The 15,760-nt window shown below is 39.5% G+C and overlaps 1 long non-coding RNA gene across 1 annotated transcript in view; it reads left to right on the top strand.

Annotated features, from left to right (window-relative positions):
- Positions 1–6,565, top strand: part of LOC309631476 — a 722,222-nt gene extending 715,657 nt beyond the window's left edge. The window contains exon 3 of the long non-coding RNA XR_014246293.1: positions 6,433–6,565. This is a non-coding gene — a long non-coding RNA (uncharacterized lncRNA). The remainder of the gene's footprint in view (positions 1–6,432) is intronic.
- Positions 6,566–15,760: the final 9,195 nt, after the last annotated feature.

Below are 15,760 nucleotides of genomic sequence, written 5' to 3'. Positions count from 1 at the left end.
CATTTGCAGCACCATAGATGAGTCTAGAAGTAATCACGCAACTTGGTGTAAGTGAGAAAGCGAAAGACACATATCCTATCATATCACATATAGGTGTTACCTAAAAAATGATACAAACAAAGGTATTTCCACAGAGAAACACTATCATAGATTCATTAAAAAAACTTATGGTTCACCAAATGGAAAGGTGTGAGGATTGGATACATTACCGTATTGAGGTTAACAGAGTGATACAAACATATGTGAAATATATAATCACCAAAGACCTACGCAATACCAAGAGAAGACTACTCAACATTGTGTCGTAACCTACATGGGAAAAGGATCCGAAGAAAAATAGATATATGTATATGTGTGAAAGAACCACATCTTGCACACCTAGAACAAACAAAACATTGTAATCAAGTTTGCTGTGATAAAAAATAAAAATTAAGTTAAAGATACCAACAAGAAGTAATGAGACATAAACTTAAAGGGCTTTTTCCTCGCACATTCCATTCTAATTTACAACCTAGAACACCACTTCCAGTAAGGCTCTGTTGCCCTAGTAACCAGATTTGGTAAAGGAGAAATGCTGCCGCCTTGTGGCCGATTCCCGCAACAGCAGCTTTTAACCCACAGCTAATGGTCACTTACCATTCACAAGGACTCAGGGCTGTAAAGGACGCCTGCCCTCAAAATTGTGCTGAGGTAGGGAATGGATAAAAAAAATTCAAAACAGGCAAAATGTTCACGAAGCTAGTATGAAGAGGTAAGTTGTACTCACTCTCTTTTTAAAGAAAGGAAAATGGATAAAAGCTCAACCTCAGGAAGTATTAGACTCATGCAATCTAATCTACAAAAAGTTTTCAACTCACACCCGTCGACTGACCATTGGCAAAAAGTCTACAAACAATCAATGCTGAAGAGGTTTTAGAGAACTGTGTACCCTCTAGCTGCTGGTGAGATGTAAAAGGGTTAAACGCTAATAATGAGAACAGAAAGGAGCTGCGTTGAAAAGGAAAAATTGAGGTACCATTCAATCCAGCAGGCGCACCAATGGGCCTCTCACCTGAGAAGACCAGAATGAAGAAGACCCGGGCTGCAAAAGCTGCACTGCAGCCTTATTCACAATAGACAAGACAGTGAAGCAACCAAAATGTCCATCAACAGATGAAAGGAAAAAGCAGAGGCGGCCCATGTACACAATGAATACTAGCCATGGAAAACAATGAAACACTGCTCTTTGAGACACCATAGATGATCTTGGAGATAATCACAGAACATGAGGTAAGTCGGAAAGCAAAAGTCCTATATCCTATGATATCACTTATACGCGTTCTCTAATAACTGACACAAATGAACATATTTCCACTGAGAAAGTCAATCACAGACTTATTAAAAAAAAACTATGCTTATCTACAAGGAAAGGTGGGGGGAATGGATACATGAAGATTGGCGTTACCATATGTATACAAATACATATTATATACATATATCAAAAAGACCGACCATATAGCAAGGAAGGTTTACGGAACACTGTGTAACAATTTACACGGGAAGAGGATCTCTACATAAATAGGTATATAGAATATGTAGATGAACCAGAGTATGTACACCTTGGACAAGCAACATTCTAACCATTACCCCAATTGAAAAAATTAAAACAACCAACTAGGAGTAATGAGACATAAACTTATGGGGGGTTCTCCTGGCACATTCCATTCAAATTTACAACCTAGGCAAACGACTTCCAGAACGGCTCTGCTGCCCTAGTACCCAGATTTGGGAATGGAGAAATGCTGCATCCTTGTGGCCGTTTCCCACAACAGCAGCTTTAAACCCACTGCAAAAGGTCACTAAATATTCACCAATTGCAGGTCTGTAAATGACACCTGCCCTCCAAAAAATACTGAGGTCGAAAATCGACCAAAATATTCTAGAGTGCAACCTTCCAAAAAGAAAATTTGAAGAGGTATATTATACTCACACTTTTTTTTCTTTTTTCTTTTAACAGAAAAGAAAAAGGCGTGGAAAAATGATGAATTGTAGGAATTTTTACAGACATGTAAACCAAAATTACAAAAACCTATCAGCTCACACTAGTCAGAATGGCCATCAACAAAAATGCTGCAAACAAGAAATGCTGACGTGATTGTGGAGAAATGCGTACCCTCGATTCTAAGGGGGACGTGGTACGAGCCACTAATGAAAGCACAATTGAGGTGCCTTGAAAAGGTAAACGTTGAGCTACCATACCAGTCAATCAATCATACCCACTGCTGGGTCTATCACCTGAGAAAATGAAAATCAAAAATCGCAGGCTGGCAATCCTGCACTCCAGCAATATTTACCATAGGCAACACTTGGAAGCAACGAAAGTGTCCATCAACAGAGGAATGCACCAAGAAGAAGTGGTCCATGTACACAATGGAATATTAGCCATGGAAAACATTGAAGCACTGCTCTTTGAGGCACCATAGATGAGCCTGGAGATAATCACAAAACATGAAGTAGGTCGGAAAGCAAAAGACCTATATCTTCTATTATCACTTATGGCATTATCTAATAACTGACACAGATGAACATATTTCCAAAGAGAAAGACACTCACAGGCGTAGAAAACAAACTATGCGCATCTAAAAGGAAAGGAGGGGGGAAATTGAGAAATGAAGATTAGTGTTACTATACATATTCAAATACATATTATATACATGTATCAAAAAGATCGAACATATAGCAAGGGAGGTCGACGGAACACTGTAATATTTTATATGGGAAGAGGATCTGTACATTAATAGACATACATAATGTCCAAATGAACTAGATTGTGTACACCTAGGACAAACAATATTCTAAACTTTACCCAGATTTAAAAAATTTTAAAAACCAAGAAGAAGTAATGAGACATAAACTTATGGGGATTTCTCCAGGCAAATTCCATTCTAATTTACAACCTGGACAATGACTTCCAGAAAGGCTCTGCTGCCCTAGAACCCAGATTGGGGAATGGAGAAATGCTACCTCCTTGTGGACGTTTCCCACAACAGCAGCTTTGAACTCACTGCAAAAGGTCACTAAATTTTCACCAACTTGCAGTTCTGTAAATGGCGCCTGCCCTCCAGAAAATTTCTGGGGTCAAAAATCGACCAAAAAATTCAGAAGAGGGCAACCTTCGAAGAAGACAATTTCAAGAGCTATATTGTACTCACGGTTTTTTCTTTTAAGAGAAAAGATAAAGGCATAGGAATATGATGAATTTTAAAAATTTTCATGACATGCATACCCACATTACAAAACCCTATCAGCTCACAGCAGTCAGAATGGCCATTAGGAAAAATGCTGCAAAAAATAAACGGTGAAGGGAGTGTGGAGAAATGCGTACCCTCGGTTGTAAGGGGGGGCATGTAAAGAGCCACTAATGAAAACACAATGTAGGTGCTTTGAAAAGGGAAACAATGAACTACCAGTCCATCAATCACAACCACTGCTTGGCCTATCACCTGAGAAAATGAGAATCAAAAAGTCACAGGCTGGGAAACCTGTATGCCAGCAATATTTACCATAGGCAGCACTTGGAAGAAATGAAAATGTCCATCAACCGAGGAATGCACCAAGAAGAAGTGGTCCACGTACACAATGGAATATTACTCTAATAATAAATATAAATTAAATTTAAAAACAAACAAAAGCAAGGAGACATCAACATTTGTGGGTTTATCCGGGCACATTGCACTCTAATTTATAACCGAAAAACAACACTGGCCGGTAGGTCTGTTTCCCTAGTACCAGCAAGGGGAACGTAGAAAGGCTGTCGCTCTCTGGCCGTTACCTGCAAAAGCAGGTTTAAAGCCTGAGCTAATGGTCACTTCATATGAACAAGTACTGCAGGGCTGTAAATGAAACCTGCCCTCAAAATGTCTTGAGGGAGATAATGGCCAAAATATTTCAAATGGTGACACATACTTTAAGAAAACACTTTGAAGAAATAAGCTCTCATCACAGCTGGAAAAATAAAAAGGACATGTCTTACAGCTCAATTTCAACGCATTATGAGACACATGCAAATTCAACCAGAAAGAGGTATCAGCTCACACCACTCAGAATAACCATCAGCAAAAACTACAAAGAATAAATGCTGAAGGTGCTGGGAAGAAATACATACCCTCCACTTTAAGTGGGACGTAACCTGGAAAGAGCCACTAAAGCCAACAGAATAGAGGTGCCTTTAAAAGGTAAACATTGAGCTACCATATGATCCAGCAGACCTATTCCTGGACCTATAACCTAAGAAGACAGAATTGGAAGGACACAGGTACGCAAATCTGCATTGCATAGTATAACAATCGCCAAGATATGGAAGTAACCAAAAAGTCCAACGACAGATGGGTGGACAATGAAGAACTGCACCATGTACAGATGGAATATGAGCTAGTGAAAAAATGAAACAATGCCATTTGCAGCACCATAGATGAGTCTAGAAGTAATCACGCAACTTGGTGTAAGTGAGAAAGCGAAAGACACATATCCTATCATATCACATATAGTTGTTACCTAAAAAATGATACAGACAAAGGTATTTCCACAGAGAAACACTATCATAGATTCATTAAAAAAACTTATGGTTCACCAAATGGAAAGGTGTGAGGATTGGATACATTACCATATTGAGGTTAACAGAGAGACACAAACACACGTGAAATACATAATCACCAAAGACCTACGCAATACCAAGAGAAGACTACTCAACACTGTGTCGTATCCTACATGGGAAAAGGATCCGAAGAAGAATAGATATATGTATATGTGTGAAAGAACCACATCTTGCACACCTAGAACAAACAAAACATTGTAATCAAGTTTGCTGTGATAAAAAATAAAAATTAAGTTAAAAATACCAACAAGAAGTAATGAGACATAAACTTAAAGGGCTTTTGCCTCGCACATTCCATTCTAATTTGCAACCTAGAACACCACTTCCAGTAAGGCTCTGTTGCCCTAGTAACCAGATTTGGTAAAGGAGAAATGCTGCCGCCTTGTGGCCGATTCCCGCAAGAGCAGCTTTTAACCCACAGCTAATGGTCACTTACCATTCATTCACAAGGACGCAGGGCTGTAAAGGACACCTGCCCTCAAAATTGTGCTGAGGTAGGGAATGGATAAAAAAAATTCAAAACAGGCAAAATGTTCACGAAGCTAGTATGAAGAGGTAAGTTTTACTCACTCTCTTTTTAAAGAAAGGGAAATGGATAAAAGCTCAACCTCAGGAAGTATTAGACTCATGCAATCTAATCTACGAAAAGTTCTCAACTCACACCCGTCGACTGACCATTGGCAAAAAGTCTACAAACAGTCAATGCTGAAGAGGTTTTAGAGAACTGTGTACCCTCTAGCTGCTGGTGAGATGTAAAAGGGTTAAACGCTAATAATGAGAACAGAAAGGAGCTGCGTTGAAAAGGAAAAATTGAGGTACCATTCAATCCAGCAGGCGCACCAATGGGCCTCTCACCTGAGAAGACCAGAATGAAGAAGACCCGGGCTGCAAAAGCTGCACTGCAGCCTTATTCACAATAGACAAGACAGTGAAGCAACCAAAATGTCCATCAACAGATGAAAGGAAAAGGAAGAAGCGGCCCATGTACACAATGAATACTAGCCATGGAAAACAATGAAACACTGCTCTTTGAGGCACCATAGATGATCTTGGAGATAATCACAGAACATGAGGTAAGTCGGAAAGCAAAAGTCCTATATCCCATGATATCACTTATAGGCGTTCTCTAATAACTGACACAAATGAACATATTTCCACAGAGAAAGTCCATCACAGACTTATTAAAAAAAAAACTATGCTTATCTAAAAGGAAAGGTGGGGGAATGGATAAATGAAGATTAGCGTTACCATATGTATACAAATACATATTATATACATATATCAAAAAGACCGACCATATAGCAAGGAAGGTTTACGGAACACTCTGTAATAATTTACACGGGAAGAGGATCTCTACATAAATAGGTATATAGAATATGTAGATGAACCAGAGTGTGTACACCTTGGACAAGCAACATTCTAACCATTACCCCAATTGAAAAAATTAAAACAACGAACTAGGAGTAATGAGACATAAACTTATGGGGGGTTTTCCTGGCACATTCCATTCAAATTGACCACCTAGGCAAACGACTTCCAGAACGGCTCTGCTGCCCTAGTACCCCGATTTGGGAATGGAGAAATGCTGCATCCTTGTGGCCGTTTCCCACAACAGCAGCTTTAAACCCACTGCAAAAGGTCACTAAATGTTCACCAATTGCAGTTCTGTAAATGACACCTGCCCTCCAAAAAATACTGAGGTCGAAAATCGACCAAAAAATTCTAGAGTGCAACCTTCCAAAAAGAAAATTTGAAGAGGTATATTATACTCACACTCTTTTTCTTTTTTCTTTTAACAGAAAAGCAAAAGGCGTGGAAAAATGATGAATTGTAGGAATTTTTACAGACATGTAAACCCAAATTACAAAAACCTATCAGCTCACCCCAGTCAGAATGGCCATCAACAAAAATGCTGCAAACAAGAAATGCTGACGTGATTGTGGAGAAATGCGTACCCTCGATTCTAAGGGGGACGTGGTAAGAGCCACTAATGACAGCACAATTGAGGTGCCTTGAAAAGGTAAACGTTGAGCTACCATACCAGTCAATCAATCATACCCACTGCTGGGTCTATCACCTGAGAGAATGAAAATCAAAAATCGCAGGCTGGCAATCCTGCACTCCAGCAATATTTACCATAGGCAACGCTTGGAAGCAACGAAAATGTCCATCAACAGAGGAATGCACCAAGAAGAAGTGGTCCATGTACACAATGGAATATTAGCCATGGAAAACATTGAAGCACTGCTCTTTGAGGCACCATAGATGAGCCTGGAGATAATCACAAAACATGAAGTAGGTCGGAAAGCAAAAGACCTATATCCCATATTATCACGTACGGCATTATCTAATAACTGACACAGATGAACATATTTCCAAAGAGAAAGACACTCACAGGCGTAGAACACAAACTATGCTCATCTAAAAGGAAAGGAGGGGGGAAATTGAGAAATGAAGATTAGTGTGACTATACATATACAAATACATATTATATACATGTATCAAAAAGACCGAACATATAGCAAGGGAGGTCGACGGAACACTGTAATATTTTACATGGGAAGAGGATCTGTACATTAATAGACATACATAATGTACAAATGAACCAGATTGTGTACACCTAGGACAAACAATTTTCTAAACTTTACCCAGATTAAAAAAATTTTAAAAACCAAGAAGAAGTAATGAGACATAAACTTATGGGGATTTCTCCTGGCAAATTCCATTCTAATTTACAACCTAGGACAATGACTTCCAGAAAGGCTCTGCTGCCCTAGTACCCAGATTGGGGAATGGAGAAATGCTACCTCCTTGTGGACGTTTCCCACAACAGCAGCTTTGAACCCACTGCAAAAGGTCACTAAATTTTCACCAACTTGCAGTTCTGTAAATGGCGCCTGCCCTCCAGCAAATTTCTGGGGTCAAAAATCGACCAAAAAATTCAGAAGAGGGCAACCTTCGAAGAAGACAATTTCAAGAGCTATATTGTACTCACGGTTTTTTCTTTTAAGAGAAAAGAAAAAGGCGTAGGAATATGATGAATTTTAAAAATTTTAATGACATGCATACCCATATTACAAAAACCTATCAGCTCGCAGCAGTCACAATGGCCATTAGGAAAAGTGCTGCAAAAAATAAACGGTGAAGGGAGTGTGGAGAAATGCGTACCCTCGGTGGTAAGGGGGGGCATGTAAAGAGCCACTAATGAAAACACAATGTAGGTGCTTTGAAAAGGGAAACATTGAGCTACCAGTCAATCAATCACAACCACTGCTTGGCCTATCACCTGAGAAAATGAGAATCAAAAAGTCACAGGCTGGCAAATCTGTACGCCAGCAATATTTACCATAGCCAACACTTGGAAGCAATGAAAATGTCCATCAACCGAGGAATGCACCAAGAAGAAGTGGTCCACGTACACAATGGAATATTACTCTAATTAATAATAAATATAAATTAAATTTAAAAACAAAGAAAAGCAAGGAGACATCAACATTTGTGGGTTTATCCGGGCACATTGCACTCTAATTTATAACCGAAGAACACCACGGACCGGTAGGTCTGTTTCCCTAGTAGCAGCAAGGGGAACGTAGAAAGGCTGCCGCTCTCTGGCCGTTACCTGCAAAAGCAGGTTTAAAGCCTGAGCTAATGGTCACTTCATATGAACAAGTACTGCAGGGCTGTAAATGAAACCTGCCCTCAAAATGTCTTGAGGGAGATCATGGCCAAAATATTTCAAACGGTGACACATACTTTAAGAAAACACTTTGAAGAAATAAGCTCCAATCACAGCTGGAAAAATAAAAAGGACAAGTCTTAAAGCTCAATTTCAACGCATTATGAGACACATGCAAATTCAACCACAAAGAGGTATCAGCTCACACCACTCAGAATAACCATCAGCAAAAACTACAAAGAATAAATGCTGAAGGTGCTGGGAAGAAATACATACCCTCCACTTTAAGTGGGACGTAACCTGGAAAGAGCCACTAAAGAGATCAGAATAGAGGTGCCTTTAAAAGGTAAACATTGAGCTACCATATGATCCAGCAGACCTATTCCTGGACCTGTAACCTAAGAAGACAGAATTGGAAGGACACAGGCACGCAAATCTGCATTGCACAGTATTACAATGGCCAAGATATGGAAGTAACCAAAAAGTCCACCGACAGATGGGTGGACAAAGAAGAACTGCTACCTGTACAGATGGAATATGAGCTAGTGAAAAAATGAAACAATGCCATTTGCAGCACCATAGATGAGTCTAGAAGTAATCACGCAACTCGGAGTAAGTGAGAAAGCGAAAGACACATAGCCTATCATATCACATATAGGTGTTACCTAAAAAATGATACAGACAAAGGTATTTCCACAGAGAAACACTATCATAGATTCATTAAAAAAACTTATGGTTCACCAAATGGAAAGGTGTGAGGATTGGATACATTACCATATTGAGGTTAACAGAGAGACACAAACACACGTGAAATACATAATCACCAAAGACCTACGCAATACCAAGAGAAGACTACTCAACACTGTGTCATAACCTACATGGGAAAAGGATCCGAAGAAGAATAGATATATGTATATGTGTGAAAGAACCACATCTTGCACACCTAGAACAAACAAAACATTGTAATCAAGTTTGCTGTGATAAAAAATAAAAATTAAGTTAAAAATACCAACAAGAAGTAATGAGACATAAACTTAAAGGGCTTTTGCCTCGCACATTCCATTCTAATTTGCAACCTAGAACACCACTTCCAGTAAGGCTCTGTTGCCCTAGTAACCAGATTTGGTAAAGGAGAAATGCTGCCGCCTTGTGGCCGATTCCCGCAAGAGCAGCTTTTAACCCACAGCTAATGGTCACTTACCATTCATTCACAAGGACGCAGGGCTGTAAAGGACACCTGCCCTCAAAATTGTGCTGAGGTAGGGAATGGATAAAAAAAATTCAAAACAGGCAAAATGTTCACGAAGCTAGTATGAAGAGGTAAGTTTTACTCACTCTCTTTTTAAAGAAAGGGAAATGGATAAAAGCTCAACCTCAGGAAGTATTAGACTCATGCAATCTAATCTACGAAAAGTTCTCAACTCACACCCGTCGACTGACCATTGGCAAAAAGTCTACAAACAGTCAATGCTGAAGAGGTTTTAGAGAACTGTGTACCCTCTAGCTGCTGGTGAGATGTAAAAGGGTTAAACGCTAATAATGAGAACAGAAAGGAGCTGCGTTGAAAAGGAAAAATTGAGGTACCATTCAATCCAGCAGGCGCACCAATGGGCCTCTCACCTGAGAAGACCAGAATGAAGAAGACCCGGGCTGCAAAAGCTGCACTGCAGCCTTATTCACAATAGACAAGACAGTGAAGCAACCAAAATGTCCATCAACAGATGAAAGGAAAAGGAAGAAGCGGCCCATGTACACAATGAATACTAGCCATGGAAAACAATGAAACACTGCTCTTTGAGGCACCATAGATGATCTTGGAGATAATCACAGAACATGAGGTAAGTCGGAAAGCAAAAGTCCTATATCCCATGATATCACTTATAGGCGTTCTCTAATAACTGACACAAATGAACATATTTCCACAGAGAAAGTCCATCACAGACTTATTAAAAAAAAAAAAACTATGCTTATCTAAAAGGAAAGGTGGGGGAATGGATAAATGAAGATTAGCGTTACCATATGTATACAAATACATATTATATACATATATCAAAAAGACCGACCATATAGCAAGGAAGGTTTACGGAACACTCTGTAATAATTTACACGGGAAGAGGATCTCTACATAAATAGGTATATAGAATATGTAGATGAACCAGAGTGTGTACACCTTGGACAAGCAACATTCTAACCATTACCCCAATTGAAAAAATTAAAACAACGAACTAGGAGTAATGAGACATAAACTTATGGGGGGTTCTCCTGGCACATTCCATTCAAATTGACCACCTAGGCAAACGACTTCCAGAACGGCTCTGCTGCCCTAGTACCCCGATTTGGGAATGGAGAAATGCTGCATCCTTGTGGCCGTTTCCCACAACAGCAGCTTTAAACCCACTGCAAAAGGTCACTAAATGTTCACCAATTGCAGTTCTGTAAATGACACCTGCCCTCCAAAAAATACTGAGGTCGAAAATCGACCAAAAAATTCTAGAGTGCAACCTTCCAAAAAGAAAATTTGAAGAGGTATATTATACTCACACTCTTTTTCTTTTTTCTTTTAACAGAAAAGCAAAAGGCGTGGAAAAATGATGAATTGTAGGAATTTTTACAGACATGTAAACCCAAATTACAAAAACCTATCAGCTCACCCCAGTCAGAATGGCCATCAACAAAAATGCTGCAAACAAGAAATGCTGACGTGATTGTGGAGAAATGCGTACCCTCGATTCTAAGGGGGACGTGGTAAGAGCCACTAATGACAGCACAATTGAGGTGCCTTGAAAAGGTAAACGTTGAGCTACCATACCAGTCAATCAATCATACCCACTGCTGGGTCTATCACCTGAGAGAATGAAAATCAAAAATCGCAGGCTGGCAATCCTGCACTCCAGCAATATTTACCATAGGCAATGCTTGGAAGCAACGAAAATGTCCATCAACAGAGGAATGCACCAAGAAGAAGTGGTCCATGTACACAATGGAATATTAGCCATGGAAAACATTGAAGCACTGCTCTTTGAGGCACCATAGATGAGCCTGGAGATAATCACAAAACATGAAGTAGGTCGGAAAGCAAAAGACCTATATCTTCTATTATCACTTATGGCATTATCTAATAACTGACACAGATGAACATATTTCCAAAGAGAAAGACACTCACAGGCATAGAAAACAAACTATGCTCATCTAAAAGGAAAGGAGGGGGGAAATTGAGAAATGAAGATTAGTGTTACTATACATATTCAAATACATATTATATACATGTATCAAAAAGATCGAACATATAGCAAGGGAGGTCGATGGAACACTGTAATATTTTATATGGGAAGAGGATCTGTACATTAATAGACATACATAATGTCCAAATGAACTAGATTGTGTACACCTAGGACAAACAATATTCTAAACTTTACCCAGATTTAAAAAATTTTAAAAACCAAGAAGAAGTAATGAGACATAAACTTATGGGGATTTCTCCAGGCAAATTCCATTCTAATTTACAACCTGGACAATGACTTCCAGAAAGGCTCTGCTGCCCTAGAACCCAGATTGGGGAATGGAGAAATGCTACCTCCTTGTGGACGTTTCCCACAACAGCAGCTTTGAACTCACTGCAAAAGGTCACTAAATTTTCACCAACTTGCAGTTCTGTAAATGGCGCCTGCCCTCCAGAAAATTTCTGGGGTCAAAAATCGACCAAAAAATTCGGAAGAGGGCAACCTTCGAAGAAGACAATTTCAAGAGCTATATTGTACTCACGGTTTTTTCTTTTAAGAGAAAAGAAAAAGGCATAGGAATATGATGAATTTTAAAAATTTTCATGACATGCATACCCACATTACAAAACCCTATCAGCTCACAGCAGTCAGAATGGCCATTAGGAAAAATGCTGCAAAAAATAAACGGTGAAGGGAGTGTGGAGAAATGCGTACCCTCGGTGGTAAGGGGGGGCATGTAAAGAGCCACTAATGAAAACACAATGTAGGTGCTTTGAAAAGGGAAACAATGAACTACCAGTCCATCAATCACAACCACTGCTTGGCCTATCACCTGAGAAAATGAGAATCAAAAAGTCACAGGCTGGGAAACCTGTATGCCAGCAATATTTACCATAGGCAGCGCTTGGAAGAAATGAAAATGTCCATCAACCGAGGAATGCACCAAGAAGAAGTGGTCCACGTACACAATGGAATATTACTCTAATAATAAATATAAATTAAATTTAAAAACAAACAAAAGCAAGGAGACATCAACATTTGTGGGTTTATCCGGGCACATTGCACTCTAATTTATAACCGAAAAACAACACTGGCCGGTAGGTCTGTTTCCCTAGTACCAGCAAGGGGAACGTAGAAAGGCTGCCGCTCTCTGGCCGTTACCTGCAAAAGCAGGTTTAAAGCCTGAGCTAATGGTCACTTCATATGAACAAGTACTGCAGGGCTGTAAATGAAACCTGCCCTCAAAATGTCTTGAGGGAGATAATGGCCAAAATATTTCAAATGGTGACACATACTTTAAGAAAACACTTTGAAGAAATAAGCTCTCATCACAGCTGGAAAAATAAAAAGGACATGTCTTACAGCTCAATTTCAACGCATTATGAGACACATGCAAATTCAACCAGAAAGAGGTATCAGCTCACACCACTCAGAATAACCATCAGCAAAAACTACAAAGAATAAATGCTGAAGGTGCTGGGAAGAAATGCATACCCTCCGCTTTAAGTGGGACGTAACCTGGAAAGAGCCACTAAAGCGAACAGAATAGAGGTGCCTTTAAAAGGTAAACATTGAGCTACCATATGATCCAGCAGACCTATTCCTGGACCTATAACCTAAGAAGACAGAATTGGAAGGACACAGGTACGCAAATCTGCATTGCATAGTATAACAATCGCCAAGATATGGAAGTAACCAAAAAGTCCAACGACAGATGGGTGGACAAAGAAGAACTGCACCATGTACAGATGGAATATGAGCTAGTGAAAAAATGAAACAATGCCATTTGCAGCACCATAGATGAGTCTAGAAGTAATCACGCAACTTGGTGTAAGTGAGAAAGCGAAAGACACATATCCTATCATATCACATATAGGTGTTACCTAAAAAATGATACAAACAAAGGTATTTCCACAGAGAAACACTATCATAGATTCATTAAAAAAACTTATGGTTCACCAAATGGAAAGGTGTGAGGATTGGATACATTACCGTATTGAGGTTAACAGAGTGATACAAACATATGTGAAATATATAATCACCAAAGACCTACGCAATACCAAGAGAAGACTACTCAACATTGTGTCGTATCCTACATGGGAAAAGGATCCGAAGAAAAATAGATATATGTATATGTGTGAAAGAACCACATCTTGCACACCTAGAACAAACAAAACATTGTAATCAAGTTTGCTGTGATAAAAAATAAAAATTAAGTTAAAGATACCAACAAGAAGTAATGAGACATAAACTTAAAGGGCTTTTTCCTCGCACATTCCATTCTAATTTACAACCTAGAACACCACTTCCAGTAAGGCTCTGTTGCCCTAGTAACCAGATTTGGTAAAGGAGAAATGCTGCCGCCTTGTGGCCGATTCCCGCAACAGCAGCTTTTAACCCACAGCTAATGGTCACTTACCATTCACAAGGACTCAGGGCTGTAAAGGACGCCTGCCCTCAAAATTGTGCTGAGGTAGGGAATGGATAAAAAAAATTCAAAACAGGCAACATGTTCACGAAGCTAGTATGAAGAGGTAAGTTGTACTCACTCTCTTTTTAAAGAAAGGAAAATGGATAAAAGCTCAACCTCAGGAAGTATTAGACTCATGCAATCTAATCTACAAAAAGTTTTCAACTCACACCCGTCGACTGACCATTGGCAAAAAGTCTACAAACAATCAATGCTGAAGAGGTTTTAGAGAACTGTGTACCCTCTAGCTGCTGGTGAGATGTAAAAGGGTTAAACGCTAATAATGAGAACAGAAAGGAGCTGCGTTGAAAAGGAAAAATTGAGGTACCATTCAATCCAGCAGGCGCACCAATGGGCCTCTCACCTGAGAAGACCAGAATGAAGAAGACCCGGGCTGCAAAAGCTGCACTGCAGCCTTATTCACAATAGACAAGACAGTGAAGCAACCAAAATGTCCATCAACAGATGAAAGGAAAAAGCAGAAGCGGCCCATGTACACAATGAATACTAGCCATGGAAAACAATGAAACACTGCTCTTTGAGACACCATAGATGATCTTGGAGATAATCACAGAACATGAGGTAAGTCGGAAAGCAAAAGTCCTATATCCTATGATATCACTTATACGCGTTCTCTAATAACTGACACAAATGAACATATTTCCCCTGAGAAAGTCAATCACAGACTTATTAAAAAAAACTATGCTTATCTACAAGGAAAGGTGGGGGGAATGGATACATGAAGATTGGCGTTACCATATGTATACAAATACATATTATATACATATATCAAAAAGACCGACCATATAGCAAGGAAGGTTTACTGTGTAACAATTTACACGGGAAGAGGATCTCTACATAAATAGGTATATAGAATATGTAGATGAACCAGAGTATGTACACCTTGGACAAGCAACATTCTAACCATTACCACAATTGAAAAAATTAAAACAACCAACTAGGAGTAATGAGACATAAACTTATGGGGGGTTCTCCTGGCACATTCCATTCAAATTTACAACCTAGGCAAACGACTTCCAGAACGGCTCTGCTGCCCTAGTACCCAGATTTGGGAATGGAGAAATGCTGCATCCTTGTGGCCGTTTCCCACAACAGCAGCTTTAAACCCACTGCAAAAGGTCACTAAATATTCACCAATTGCAGGTCTGTAAATGACACCTGCCCTCCAAAAAATACTGAGGTCGAAAATCGACCAAAATATTCTAGAGTGCAACCTTCCAAAAAGAAAATTTGAAGAGGTATATTATACTCACACTTTTTTTTTCTTTTTTCTTTTAACAGAAAAGAAAAAGGCGTGGAAAAATGATGAATTGTAGGAATTTTTACAGACATGTAAACCAAAATTACAAAAACCTATCAGCTCACACCAGTCAGAATGGCCATCAACAAGAATGCTGCAAACAAGAAATGCTGACTTGATTGTGGAGAAATGCGTACCCTCGATTCTAAGGGGGACGTGGTAAGAGCCACTAATGAAAGCACAATTGAGGTGCCTTGAAAAGGTAAACGTTGAGCTACCATACCAGTCAATCAATCATACCCACTGCTGGGTCTATCACCTGAGAAAATGAAAATCAAAAATCGCAGGCTGGCAATCCTGCACTCCAGCAATATTTACCATAGGCAACACTTGGAAGCAACGAAAGTGTCCATCAACAGAGGAATGCACCAAGAAGAAGTGGTCCATGTACACAATGGAATATTAGCCATGGAAAACATTGAAGCACTGCTCTTTGAGG

Source organism: Balaenoptera borealis (assembly GCF_965194805.1).
Source record: "Balaenoptera borealis genome assembly, chromosome: 6".
In the NCBI taxonomy this organism is placed as follows: domain Eukaryota; kingdom Metazoa; phylum Chordata; class Mammalia; order Artiodactyla; family Balaenopteridae; genus Balaenoptera; species Balaenoptera borealis.
This window is presented reverse-complemented; position numbering and strand designations above follow the sequence as displayed.